The sequence below is a fragment of the Mandrillus leucophaeus genome, unplaced genomic scaffold (genome assembly GCF_000951045.1).
Source record: "Mandrillus leucophaeus isolate KB7577 unplaced genomic scaffold, Mleu.le_1.0 Scaffold255, whole genome shotgun sequence".
In the NCBI taxonomy this organism is placed as follows: domain Eukaryota; kingdom Metazoa; phylum Chordata; class Mammalia; order Primates; family Cercopithecidae; genus Mandrillus; species Mandrillus leucophaeus.
In genome coordinates, this window is record NW_012102643.1 from 1,897,649 (window position 1) to 1,903,805 (window position 6,157).

Genomic DNA, 6,157 nt, shown 5'->3' on the forward strand with positions numbered 1-6,157 from the left:
CTTCTGTCCCAGCAGCTCTGAGGAGAGCACAGGGGGCACCTTGTGCACAGCAGGAGTCCAGGGTCGCAGAGAGGGAGGGGCAGCCAGGCAGGAAGAGGGAAGGACCGAGGAACAGAAAAGGAATGGGATGGGGGGGTTCTTCCAAAACTGGAAGAGCAACAGAAAGGCAGGAGGCAGCCGCTGTGGGTGCCCTAAAAGGACCTCAAAGGTCCGAACTAAGCGGCTTGTCCTTGGAGCTAAGTTGAAGCAGGCGTGTGAGCTCTTCCGGGGTCACAAGTGTAGTTTGGGGGAGGGAGGATGGCTGGTTTCAGCAGTTTTGAGAGCTCTGCCCCTGTGGCAGTTGTTAAGGACCTGATGGAAAAACACAGGCATCTTTAAGGAAGGGTGTTTAAGACACAGAGACCTTTAAGGAAGAGTGGCTTCTTTCTTGCTTATCCCCCCAACACCATCAAACGATGGTGCAGCACGGCCACCCGCTGTCCCCCACTTCACTCACTGTGACATTAGAACCTGACTAATCTCTGAGAAGCCTTGGGGGAGTGCGAGGAGGACAGGATGAGAAGACTGAAGACCAGAAAGGTGAAGTGACTCACTTGAGGTCACACAGCTGGGAGTGGCTGCTGATTCCGGCGGGGTGCTCTGACTGCTTCTGGGATAGGAGGGGCCTGGCTTGGGTGAAGGCAGGGAATGAGATGTCAGACAGCACAGAATGTTTATCAAATGCCATTGTGAGGCTCACAGCCCTGTGGGGCAGGAGGACAGGCAGATATGTGGGGATTTGGATGCAAGACTTCTTGGATGCAGTAGCAGCAATCTAAAAAGGATAAGAAAGTGTCTGCGGGGTGCAGTGGCTCACCCCTGTGATCCCAAGACTTTGGGAGGCCAAGGCGGAAGGATCGCTTAAGTTCAGGAGTTTGAGACCAGCCTGGGTAACACAGAGAAGACCCCATCTCTACAAAAAGAAAAAATTAGCTAGGCATAGTGACAGGTGCCTGTAGTCCCAGCTACTCAGGAGGCTGAGGTGGAATGATTGCCTGAGCCCAGGAGGTCGATGCTGCAATGAGCTATGATGGCACCATCACACTCCAGCCTGAGCAACAGAGCAAGATCCTGTCAAGAAGGAGGAGGAGGAGGAGGAGGAGGAGGAGGAGGAAGGTGTTGCCAGAGCAAGATTTCAGAGAAGGGCATTCCGGGTAGAGGAGGAGGAGGAGGAGGAGGAAGAAAGTGTTGCCAGAGCAAGATTTCAGAGAAGGGCATTCCAGGTAGAGGGTATGGTGCAGGCCAAAGTTGGGAGAAGCAGAACAGCTTGGAGGCATGAGGGGAATTGTAAACAGCTCATGCTTGGGCAATCAGGTTTGTTGAGAGGTGACATCGAGAGGGTGGCACGGGCCTGGCTGTGCTGGTACGAGCCAGACTAAGGAGCTTGCATTTCATTCTAAGGACAAAGCTGGGAAGTAGGGTTGGGGGGAGTTGATGGATTTGGGTTTTGGGTTTTTCTTTGTGTGTTTCTTTTGTCTGGGGGAGAAGGGAGAGGATTCCAATCCATAAGCACAGTTATAATTGTATTCTCTCACACAAAGTATCTTCGTTATTTTTTTTTCTCCCCACAAAAGTAATACATTTTAGAAAACATTCAAACATTAAAGAAACGCTAAAAAGAAAGAAAAAGAAAGTGCTTCCCACTCTATCCCCAGTAATTGCAGCCCCAAAGGTAGCCACTTGGTGTATATATCCTATGAGATCTTAGACTCATTCACTCGAAAATATTAAGTCATGTTTAATAGATAATACATCTCAAGGTTCAAAATTCAAAAAGTCCAAACAGGCATTTAGTAGCAATTCTTCACCCCATCCAGTCCCCCAGACACCCAGTCTGTATCCCCAAGGCAGCCAATGTAATTTTCTCATGCATCTTCCAGAGCTATTCTGTACATGTACAAGAAAATAAGGTACATGTATTTGTTTTATTTTTTTACATGAATGGTAGCTATAAACATACTATACACACGGCTTGCCTTTTTCACTTGACAATACATCTTGAAGATTATTCCATATCAGTACATAAAGAGCTTCCTCATTCTCTTATTTAGTGGGTGTTATGGATACACTAAAATTTATTTCACCAGTCCCCTACCGGTGGACACTTACGCTGTTTCCAATCTTTTGCTACAACGAACAATGCTACAGTGAATAACCTCACACATACATCATTTTGTGCTTGTGTGAGTATATCTGCAGGATAATTTTCAGGAAGTGGAGAAGCTGGGTCAAAGGGCATATGCATTTGGAATCTCGATAGATAATGCCGAAATGTACCAGACGACACTCCCGTGAGTCACGTGTGAGAGTGCCAGTTTCCCCTCCTCGTCACCGACAGTGCAGGTTCATTGATGACTTCTAAGCAAGGAAATGACATGCTCTGGTTTTCATTTTAACAAGATCCCTTGGGCTGCTGCTACAGAGCTTGGCTCAGAGGCAGGAATTGGAGGCAGGGAGGCCCTAGAGCCCAGGATGCCCAGCATAGAGTCCCAAAGGGCAAAAACCAAAAGCCTGTGCCCTTTCTTGACACTCGCTCAAGACTCCTTAACCTACCTGTCTAGCTAGGAGGCCAGGGATGATGAAGAATTCGTAGGAGGATTGATTGAGATGCCAAGAAGAGAGAATGGGGGTGGCAGTAAGATCCTGCAAAGGACAAACCTTGGGGGCCAACAGGAATCTGCAGGACTAGGTTGAGGGAGGAGGCAGAGTTTCTTTCCACGTAGTAGGATTTATTCATCTAGGCAAGGGGTACCACCAACAGAAACAGGAGGAGTGTAAATTAAGAAAGCTACTAGAGCAGAAGAATGAGTGAATATGCCCTGGAATCTGAGGCAGAGCTAAATAATTCAGCTTTAACCATATTGGCTTTAAGATGAGAGAAAACAGGGAAAGAAACACCTAGAACTTCTAGCAGGCCATGTGAAATACAGGTGTGGAGCTCCAAGAATGGTTGGGGCTCTTAAAGCTTCAGTTTCCCCATGTGCACAGGGGAGAGTCATACCCATCTCATGTGATGGTTGTGAGAATTCAATGGGACAGTTCACTCATTCATTCAACAATTATTTATTGAGTGCCTATTATGTGCCTGGTTCTGTTCTAGGCACTAGGAATGCAGTAGTAGGCAAATCTAAGGCTCTGCATTCATGGCACTTTTATTGAAGTAGAGAATATAGAAAATGAGCATGTACACATGTAACATAATGTAAAGCAGTGACGAGTGTGAGGGCAAAACCTAATGTAGAGGAAGGACTTAGATTAAGACATCACAGCCGGGCACCGTGGCTCATGCCTGTAATCCCAACACTTTGGGAGGCCAAAGCAGGTGGATCACTTGAGGTCAGGAGTTTGACACCAGCCTGGTCAACATGGTGAAACCCCATCTCTACTAAAATACAAAAATTAGCCGGGCTTGGTGGCATGTGCCTGTAATCCCAGCTACTGGGGAGGTTGAGGCAGAAGAATTGCCCGAACCCAGGAGGCAGAGGTTGCAGTGAGCTGAGATCGTGCCATTGCACTCCAGCCTGAGCGACAGAGCAAGACTCCATCTCAAAAAGAAAGGAAAGAGAAAGAAAAAAAGAAAGAAAGAAAGGAAGGAAGGAAGGAAGGAAGGAAGGAAAAAGAGAGAGAGAAAGAGAGAAAGAAATCACAACAGGCCTTTCTGGGGAAGTGACCTTGGGGCAGAGACCAAGTGCAGTGAAGGTATGAGCCATGCAGATTCCTGGGGACCAGCAATGCAGGCCAAAGGAACAGGAAGTGTATAAAGTGCTCAGCCTGAGCCCTGGCACAAAAGGATAGTGATGGTGATGAGGAAGGCTTCATGCATTCAGCCTGAGGAGGTGGGGACCTTAGGGTTGATAAACCTTGGGGAGATGGGGGGAAGAAAGAACATAGAAATAAGAGAAGGACCAAGACTGAGTCTTGGGAGGTGGCAAGGCTGGGCAGATGAAGGATCAGAGAGTGGGGAGGACATGAGAGTGAGAAGGACAGCCAATTTCTAAGAAACAGCATCCCCCACTGCAGAGGGCCCAGAGGATGGTGACAACTGGGAGGCCACAGGGCCTGGGGGAGCAGGAACAGTTCCCAAGAGATCAGAAAGTGAGGAGCAGGCAAGGCAGGTGAAGGAGTTCAAATGGGGTCCCTGCTCCAGAGTCCCTCAACTCTTCAGTCTCAAAGGGTCCTTTCTGACACGTCCCAGGAAGAACCAGGTTTTGCCTCCCCTTGCCCACAGCCCCACGGCAAGAGCTGCCCTGGTGCCATTCCCAGCCCCAGCTCCATTTCCCCAGCCAGGAATATTCCGCTGATGCGGGTCTATATATAGCAGCTGCTGCGAGGTACAGTCTGTTCTCGCTGTGCAGATAGCAGGGAGCAGAGCCGGAACGGGGCCTGGGAGGAAGGTGTGAGGGAAGGGAGGAGGCGGGGCGCCGCGAGGCCCCAATGCCAGAGGAGGAATTAACTTGTGTGTTTTAAAGGCCAGGCCTGCCAGCAGGCCCCCCACAGGGCCGACAGGGATGGCATTTGCGGGCTAATGAGGCATCACATGGGCTCCAGGGCCCCTTTTGCAGCATTTGGAGGGGACGGCAGGGGCGGCCAGGACAACAGCTGGAACTGGGGACGATGGGTGAAGACAAGGCTGCGGGAGCTGAGGCCAGGTTATAATTACCAGCCCCCGCCCACCACCACCCCAGCAGGAATAGAAATATTCTGTGAGATTTCAAGATCTCTGCTGAAAATTCTCAACTGAGCCAGAGTCGTCCATTTTACAGGGAGAGAATGAAACTAACATTTGTTGAGCACCTTCTAAATGCCAGATCCTGGGGTCAGGATAAGGAACTAGACCTGGTTTCTGCCTTCACGGAGCTTCTGCTCTAGCAGAGAAGCAAATAGATAGTGACACCCAGGTGTGAGAGGGGCAGTGGAGGGGCACTGGGAGTCAGCCAGTCAAAATGTCGTTTGAGCACTTGCTGAGTGCCAGGCCCTATAGATACGAGACGAACAAGACCAGCATGGATCTCTGCCTCTGTGAAACTTACTTATGGAGGTATCCAATCCAGAACTTGAGGAAAGAGATCAGCAAGGCATCTCCAAAATGTGAGGCCTGCTGCTGGAAGCTTCCTCTCATTCAGTACTCTCAACAGCCCTACCAGATGCGTGTCCCCATTTGACATAGGAGGAAACAGAGGCTCAGAGAGGCCCAGGAACTCGCCCATGGTCAGCTAGCATGTAAATGGTGGAAAGAAGACTTGAGCCTATAGCTGTCTGGCCCCAGAGTCCTCCTTTTCACACTGCAGCCTATCTGATTCTGTGCAGCCCTGGCATGTGTAGTAGGCCCTCAGCAAGACTGTAACAAATGAATGAGTGAATGGATGAAGTCAAAGAGCTGGAAGGCTTCAAGAGCAACTTCATGGACTGATTTGGAATTTTTGTACCCCTAGATCTTTCAGAGGGCAATAGTCTCCACCGTGCTTCTCCCAGCATCAGGAGGAAGAGAGTGGAGTAGAACATAGTAGATAGGAAAATATGTTATCAATTCCTCCCTGCCCTGCACACGGTCTCTTAGTAATGTGACTTTGCCACTGTTCCAGGCAAGAGGTGGAGTCTGTTTCCCCACCCTTTGAACCTGGGTTCACCTGGGACTACTTTGGCCAATAGAATGTGGCAGAAGTCATGTTATGCAAATTCTGACATTAGGCCTTAAGAGACCTTGCAGCTTTCACTTTTACTGTCCTGGAACACAGTCCTGAGACTGCTATGTAAGGAAGCCAGCCTACTGGAGGATGAAAGAACCAATGTGTCCCCACCGACAGCCAAGACCAACTGCCAGACATGTAAATGAGCCATCTTGGACCTTCCAGTCAGCTGCTCCTCCGGTTTAGGCTCAGCTGTGTGAGTGAGCCCAGACAAAATCAGCAGAGGAATGGCCCAGCCAACTGGATTTCTGTACCAGTCATCTAGAGCTACGTAAAAAAAGAAAAAACCCCACCTCCAAAGCGTGGTAGCTTAAAGCAACAATAATTTATTATTTGTCACAATTTGGTGTGTCAGCTGGGCAGTTCTTTTGCTGAGGTCACTCATGCAGCAACAGTCAGCTGTCGGGTCGCTGGGAGCGACTTCGCTGGGA